We start from the raw sequence: 8,082 nt of genomic DNA on the forward strand, positions 1-8,082 counted from the left end.
TATGTCAGGTATTATGATACGTGTGTCGCCATCTAAACAAATTTATAAACATAAAATGGGATATAATAACGTCAGTCCTTTTTTATCTAAAACTTTCAATTCAAAATATAAAAATTAATTAATGTAAAAATTTATCACAGAGGTGGTTGAAGAGCTAGTGGAAATGCGCCTTCACGATATGAAAATTTCCTCGATTTTCCTGGAAAACCGACAGCATGTGCCATCTAGAAGTAAAATAGTCGAAGCACGTAGAAGGCCAGAGAGAAAGGAAATTTAGTCAAGCTCGTTCTTCAGCGTAAACAGTTTTCAATTATTGGTTCGAGATGGTAGTACAGAATATAGAGAAATTATAATACAAAGTTCGACTTCAACAAATACTTACCATGCTGATAAAGGAAGATGATAATGGTGGCTTTCAATTTAAATTACGTGCATTCTTCGGTAAGTAATAGAAAGCTTTCTTAGCGGTATTTATAAGGGTACATATGTATATTAGTATAGATGTGCAAAATGGTTTTTTTAAAGTATGTAAATACAAAATGCAAATACTTATTTGATTTGTTATTTCAAATTTAAAATACAAAATAGATTTCCCTTTTCCATTTTTAAATGCTAAATGTAAAATACGTATTTTAAATATTCAAATATTTTTTAAGAAAACCTTGCAGGCATTTGCTCATTTTTTAAATACTAGACATTCTCTACACTAATAGAGTGGTGTTTGCACTATATCACCAGCTGCTAAGATTAAGTATGATTCATATTTTGCTGTTTGAAATGGAGATATAGTTTTTCTATCTTTATATTATGGTTTCTTCAGTTCAGCAACAAATAATTCTTTGTGTATGCTCCCTTATTTGCCTTTGTCACCCGTTTTAATTAGAAAAAAGATACTGATGCCAAAATAGTACGTTTACCGTGAAAAATCAGAGCCAAGGTAGGGTTGCAAATAATTTTATTTACGCAAAATCAACATCAATCATTTTATATCAAAATATTTACAACCCCATTTTGTTTCTGATCTTTTACACATTGTAATAAGAGAAAAAAATGGAATCCGTAGTTTCTTTAGCACACACCACAATATCTTATAGTTTTCAGTTTTACTTAGCTGGCATATATCAATTCCATATTGTTTTGCGGACGGCTTTGTTGTAATTCATAGCATTTTGTAGTTCCTTGTTAAAGGTACAATAAATGCTGATATGAATTTGGAATTTCAAAATTCCATTTCCCACGACACTAAACCCGAAAAACCTTTATCGATTCAATATTTTAGATTATCCATTTCCAAGGAGTTTAGAATTTTTTGGTCTCTCTTCAGTTAAAGAATTAGAAGGCATTCATGGAATGTCCCTTTGTTCACTTTTTAAGGGTTTAATAAATTTAATGGTCAATGTGAGTAACTTTCATTCATCAGTTTATATAATTTTTGATCGGTGATACTAGCAAAACTTTTAACGGCAAAAATGTATTTTGCATTTTGCAAATAGAAAATACGATTGGAAAAGTATTTTAAATACAATACAAAATGCTTTTCACAAAAAAGTATTTAAATACAAGATAAAAGTAGGTAGTTTTTATTTTGTATTTTCATTTTAAATGCAAGTATTTCAAATAATTCACATCTTAGTATATCAGGTACAATTAACTAATTATAGGTATTATATTATTAAATAATAATACTAATAAAATAAGGATCTAATAAATGTATAATTAAAATTGTCTCAAACTACATAGGTACCGCATTTTAATAGGAAAAAAGGACAACAGATTCGCCCAATTAATACCTAAAATTGATTGTATACAAATTGCACCTTTTAAGCTCAAAAAACGTAGTTATTTCAATGCCACCTACTTCTTTCATTGATGGTTCCATTTANAAATTGTTCTAGAACGTTATCATAAAGAAAAAAATATTTTCGGAAACGATTGTCTGTTTTTAATGATTATTATAAATGTTATGAGCTGTTATTTTTTTAGATTAAAGCCCTTCTATGTCTCTATAACGTGTCTAAATTTTATTGAAATCGGTTAAGCCGTTTTTGAGAAAAATTTTAAATATTTTCTAATTTTTCGCTTTTTGGTTTTATTCAAAATTCAAAAAAGTTAGAGGTCTAAAATTCTGAGGATTAACGTATTTCATTAGTACCAATATACCCTCAAAAAATAATCCAGATATCCCTCTGAGGGCCGATTCACCACGTTTATGCCCTATGGCCTTTACGTTTTTTCAACCGATATTGAGTAATAATTAATGTTGGAAACATGTATCATATGAAATTACCGACCTATTTATGTATTTTGATGATAATAGACAATTATTATTTTATTTAAATTTATACGTGTTCGAACAATGTTATTATTAATTCCACAGTTTAATTTCGTTGCTTTCGTACGTGTTTCTGTGTGATACGTTATCTGTAAAGACTTTTAGATGTCCTTCTAAAAAAGCATCGATGTGTGTGTTCGATCGTTAAAATAGTATCATTGAAATGAAATAATAATCCTGAACATAAAAGAAATGATATTTGTAATAATACGTTAATATGAATGAATTTTTTATGGAAAAAACGTTAGATAAATAACTATTTGAAATACTTGCATATTTACGATGTTATGGATAATTATATAAGCTGTTATGTTATTCTATAATTTGGTAAATACAATAGATTATTGCAATTGAAATAATGCACTGAAAAATTTTTTTGACCGTTTAAAAATTCATTCACAAGTATTTGACAAATAAAAGGATAATTATGCTTTTACACCGTTTATCCTTAATCTACATAAACTAACATCAAAAACGTTTTGTTTTATAGAAACTAACTGTCATGCTATTGTGCTACAATGCTATACTTACTAAATATTTTATTTTTCTTTGGCTTTTCCTTAATGAAAATTTTTACTAACTAAAAAGCTAAAACCTAAATAGGCAANATGTATTTCGATAACGTGAAATTGTAAGTTATTTTAATTATTACACATTGAAATGCCAGAAATTTATAGAAAATGTTTCTTGATTATTTCAGGTTCTATGATGATGGTTATGCGTTGATGGCCTTTATTGGGATGGTGATCTACCACGCAACATGGTGGAAAAGTTGACTAGTTTCGTATCCTGTGGGACGTCTTTTCGGCAATTTTTTTAAAAGTTTGTAAATGAAAGGGTTTTATTGAATTGGTTTTTATAACTTTATTTGCAAGAAACTCGTTTCTCTTCGAATATATTGTAAGTAGGTACTTATATTTAGTTAATACAGAAGTTTATCTTTCCTAAAATCAATAAATTAAAATTCTTTCGCACCTTGTTAATTGCAGTGTAATGTCAACGTTCGCTTGCTTTAGGATTTTCTGTAAAAATACCCTTATTTTCCCGTATATACATCCTGTTACCGGAAATGTATGAAATCTAGGAATTTTATACAGTTCTCAGGAAATGTAGATAAATGTAATTCTGAGGCTATTTAGGAAATCTATAAAATATTGTTTCAAATATTTGTTAATATACATATATCTTGGGAAATGTATACATTTCCTAGAAATTGTATAAAACTAATGCTTTCTGTGAATAAAATGAATAAAACACGTTACTAAACTGAGAATCAAAGTTATCGGTGAATACAATAAATCGCTTGATCAGATGACGCAAAATCCTCCCCTCGCTCTGCTATCCCCGCGTACCCATTGACATCTTGAACGTAATAGATTTCCGATTACTATTTAGGAAATGTATAGATTTCCTAGGAAATAGGTCTAGTATAATTTATTTCACACATTTCCGGGCGATTTTAGGAATTATATACATTTCCTAAGAATTGTATACAATGACGGATTACACACAAATCTAAAATTTTCTTCCACAGCGAAAGCTAGAAGCAGTATGATTTTCTAATATTTGTAGATTTGATTTTCGATTGTAATAATAACACTATAAAAAATAGCTTCTATTCTTCGCAGTTAATAAAAATCTTGGTATGTATGTAGGAACTTACGGGAAAGTTAGGGATTGTAAATTATTGTAAAACAAGCGGATAATGATACTACAATTAAGAAGATACAAAAGATAATGGATAATTTTTTTTAAGTAAATATACCTTTTTCTTTATTACTTTTGAATTTATGTACTTTTAGCCGTAATAGACGAGAGGAAAATTTATTAATGTAAGGATTTGACCGACTAGGGTTGGCTTAGTGGTCAACATTCATTACCTTTTGTGCTTTTTTGATCGATGAATACGAATATAGAGCCAGTTTTGTCTTTGGTTATGGCAACATTAGCTAAAATAAAAAAAAAGTCCGTGTTCAACGTGCTGCATTTTTTTAAATGTTTAGGTATTTCCTGTTGTTGAATATCCATTTTGGTAGACCAGTGAAAAAATTAAAAAAGAAACTAAAATCTTAAGTCAAAAAAAGAATTCCGCTTGATTGTTCTATTTAAAAAATATGGTGGAAAAAGTAGTTTTTCTGAAATATTGGTAAAGCCATTGGTGGTCGTACATAAAAATAATTTTAGGGGGTTTATGCGCAATAAAATGATCCACAAACACAGATCCATTCAATTATGTTCCAAGATATGAAATCGCATTCACTATTTATTAGGAAAATATTTTTTAAGTATCATAATTCCTTTACGTGGAAATTGCCACCTGAGCCGAAGGAGTAAATGCCCGGTAGAGAAAGCTTTTGTTCCTGAAATTAGGAAAAAATATTGTATTTTTGGTAGGTGTATTATCAAAAGAAAAATGTTTTATAGTTTTCTTACTGAAATAAAAGAAGATATTGTTTAAAAATAGGAGGAAAGGGGAAGAAACATCAATTTTTGAGAAACTCTTGTATTATTTACCTATAATTTAATATTATTACATTTTCTATCATTATTTCATGTACCTAACGTAAATGTCTACATTATTATTAACTATTTTAACAGTTGAGGTTGGCGGAAATACAACGTTAACGTACTAATAATAATAATAATTATATTACTTTCATTCTCTGTTAAAGCTTTAGTTGCTTCACATCGTTGGCGTTGACAATGTCGTGCAGATTGTGTCGTAATAATTATCTATAATTCTTATTAAAAATAAGTTATAAAACCACAAATATGTTGCACGTTCATTTGGATTGAAAATAATTGGTTGGTGGCACAATGTTTGGACGAAATAATGGATGGAAAATTATACAGAAATATTTTGGCATGGAAGGTAGGAATTTGCTGTTTTCTGAAAAATGAGGAAAATATTATTTATTCATGACTAATTAATAATGGCTTAATTAGGGCGTAAGTGAAGAATTTTAGGAATTGATTAAGTAATTCTTGGTTCCGTTTCACTGCTTGTAGCTATATTATAATATGTTTATCAGACGTTTTTTGTATGGTATATGAATAAATAAGAAATTGTGTTAAAATTTGTTTCATCTGATGAAGCTGTTACATGATGGTTGGTTTCTTGTTTCAGAACTTCGTATACTGGATCTTCAACTGATAAATCGATAAATAAAATAGTATTCAGGATTGATAACGTGAAATGGTAAGTTGCTCTTAGGTTGTTATACTTTTTGGAAATACTTATTGATCATTTCAGGTTCGATGATGATAAGCTTTGATGACCTTAATTGTGGTGAAGATGAAAAGTCTGTACCACACAAAAAGGTAGACGATTAGACCGTTTGGACCTTTGTATCCTGCTTGATGTATTTCGATAACGTGAAATTGTAAGTTATTTTAATTATTACACATTGAAATGCCAGAAATTTATAGAAAATGTTTCTTGATTATTTCAGGTTCTATGATGATGGTTATGCGTTGATGGCCTTTATTGGGATGGTGATCTACCACGCAACATGGTGGAAAAGTTGACTAGTTTCGTATCCTGTGGGACGTCTTTTCGGCAATTTTTTTAAAAGTTTGTAAATGAAAGGGTTTTATTGAATTGGTTTTTATAACTTTATTTGCAAGAAACTCGTTTCTCTTCGAATATATTGTGTTATTTTCAAGAATTGAATTTATGAATAGGTATTTTTATTCTTTCTTGGAATGTTTTCATTTTCGCTTGAGGTAAAAAAAAAATACAGGAAATAAGTCAATTTATCAATAGTACTTTCATGTTTAACACATTTTTTTATTTCTTTTTAAAAAATATATTTAATAATTTGTTTCTTATTATCTAATTGTGTAATATTTTTTATGATCAAATTTATTTCATCGTTTATAAAAAATTTAATTAATATTTCAAAGAGAGANAAACTGTAAACAATATTTAATAACATGTACTCACCGTAGTGAATGTCGAAAATTCGTATCATTTCTGCTTTCTTCTATTCCTCAACATTGGAGATGTAAACCACGATATAATTATATATTATCAATATTATCATACATTTATGTTAATTAGTTTAATATTATATATATCATATATTTACTTCAATATTTAGAATTGTATTGTATTTAGGGTTTTGATGGTATAAATACGTTCTTAATGGTTTATGTAACAATAAAAAATGACGAATGGGGTATTTTACTAGGAAGAGAGGATAGTGAGAAAGTAGTAAGGGTGAAAATGAAGATAAGAATGTGAGGCATGAAAGTGAAAGTAGAGTGGGGAAGAAATACGTGTGAGAATGAATGTGCGTCAGGGTGAGAATATAGGGGTGTGGTTGATACTGAAAATGTGTGAAGGAAAAGTCAGGAGTATGAATGAAGGGAGAAATGAGTTAGTGCAGGGGTATGATTGAAGGTGAATTTGAATAAGATTGAAATGAAAATGAAGGTGTGAGGATATTATTGAGAGGGCGAACGAATGAAAGTGAATATGAATATGTGAGGGTGTAAACATAAATGATTGTATGAGAGTGTATGAAGTTGAGAGGGATGCGATTGGAGAGAATAGGTGCGTGTGCAGGAGAGAGGGTGAAGGAACGGATGGGTAAGCATGCATGAGGGTAGAAGATCCTTACTGTTCACCCTCACGCATTCTTACATCAATTGTGCGTATGAATGAGAGTAAATATAAGGGGGCATGAATGTGCGGGGCCGTAGTAAGAATGAGGTGAGATCGAAGAGAGTGGTAGTGAGAATGAAATGAGTAATTGTGCGTGTGTATGCGAAAGGGAGTGAGTAAGGATGAGCGAGGGTAAACTCTTACTTTTGTTCACCTTCGTGCATTCTTACTATCTCCCATTACGAGCGGTGGAATGAATGAGGGTATGTGACTGTGGGGGAAAGAAAGAGGGCGGTTGATGTAATGAGAGAGAGAGAGAGAGAGAGAGAGAACAAGAATGCATGAGGGTAAACGGTTGCTTTCGTTCGCCCTTCTGTATTCTTACTTCAGTTGTGCGTATGAATAGGAGTGAATATAAAGCCATGAATGTGCAAGGGTGTAGTACGAATGGTGGTGAGAATGAAATGAGATAACGGATGTGTGTGTGTATGAGAGTATGTTTGCGGGGAGGTTATAAGGATGAACGAGGATTAAACGCATTCTTCTGTTCACCCTTGTGCATTCTTACTATTTCCCAGTGGGAGCGGGAGAATGAATGAGCGTATGTGACTGTGGATGAGAGAAAGGGGGTGCATGAGGTAATGAGAGTGAGAGAGAGAACAAGAATGCATGAGGGTAAGCGGTCGCTTCCGTTCACTCTTCTGCATTCTTACTGCAGTTGTGTGTATGAATGAGGGTGAATATAAGGAGCATGAGTGTGCAAGGGTGAAGTAAGAATGGTGGTGAGAATGAAATGAGGTAATGAATGGGTCTATGAGAGAATGTGTGCGAGGGAGGTGGTAAGGATGAACGAGGGGTAAACGTATGTTTCTATTCACCCTCGTGCATTCTTGCTATCTCCCAGGACGAGAGGTGGAATGAATGAGGGTGTATGAATGTGTAGGAGAAAGAGGGTGTGCAAGGTAATGGGAGAGAATGAGAATGTATGAGGAGGAAACGGTAACATCCGTCCACCCTCGTGCATTTTCATTGTCTCCCATTACTGTGGGGTGTGAATGAGAGTGTGAAAGGGGATGAATGAGCGTATGAATGTGAAGGGGAAGCGGGGCGGGTGGGCACGAGGGGCGGGTGGGACGAGGGG

The 8,082-nt window shown here is 31.6% G+C and overlaps 1 long non-coding RNA gene across 1 annotated transcript; it reads left to right on the top strand.

Moving 5' to 3' along the window:
* The first annotated feature begins 294 nt into the window (after positions 1 to 294).
* Positions 295 to 6,183, top strand: LOC108736998. The gene is made up of 5 exons (XR_001937797.2): positions 295 to 441; positions 5,005 to 5,204; positions 5,460 to 5,531; positions 5,586 to 5,715; positions 5,785 to 6,183. It is a non-coding gene; the product is annotated as an uncharacterized LOC108736998 (long non-coding RNA).
* The last annotated feature ends 1,899 nt before the right edge of the window (positions 6,184 to 8,082 follow it).

This window comes from Agrilus planipennis, unplaced genomic scaffold (genome assembly GCF_000699045.2).
Source record: "Agrilus planipennis isolate EAB-ADULT unplaced genomic scaffold, Apla_2.0 scaffold98, whole genome shotgun sequence".
Taxonomy (NCBI): Eukaryota; Metazoa; Arthropoda; class Insecta; order Coleoptera; family Buprestidae; genus Agrilus; species Agrilus planipennis.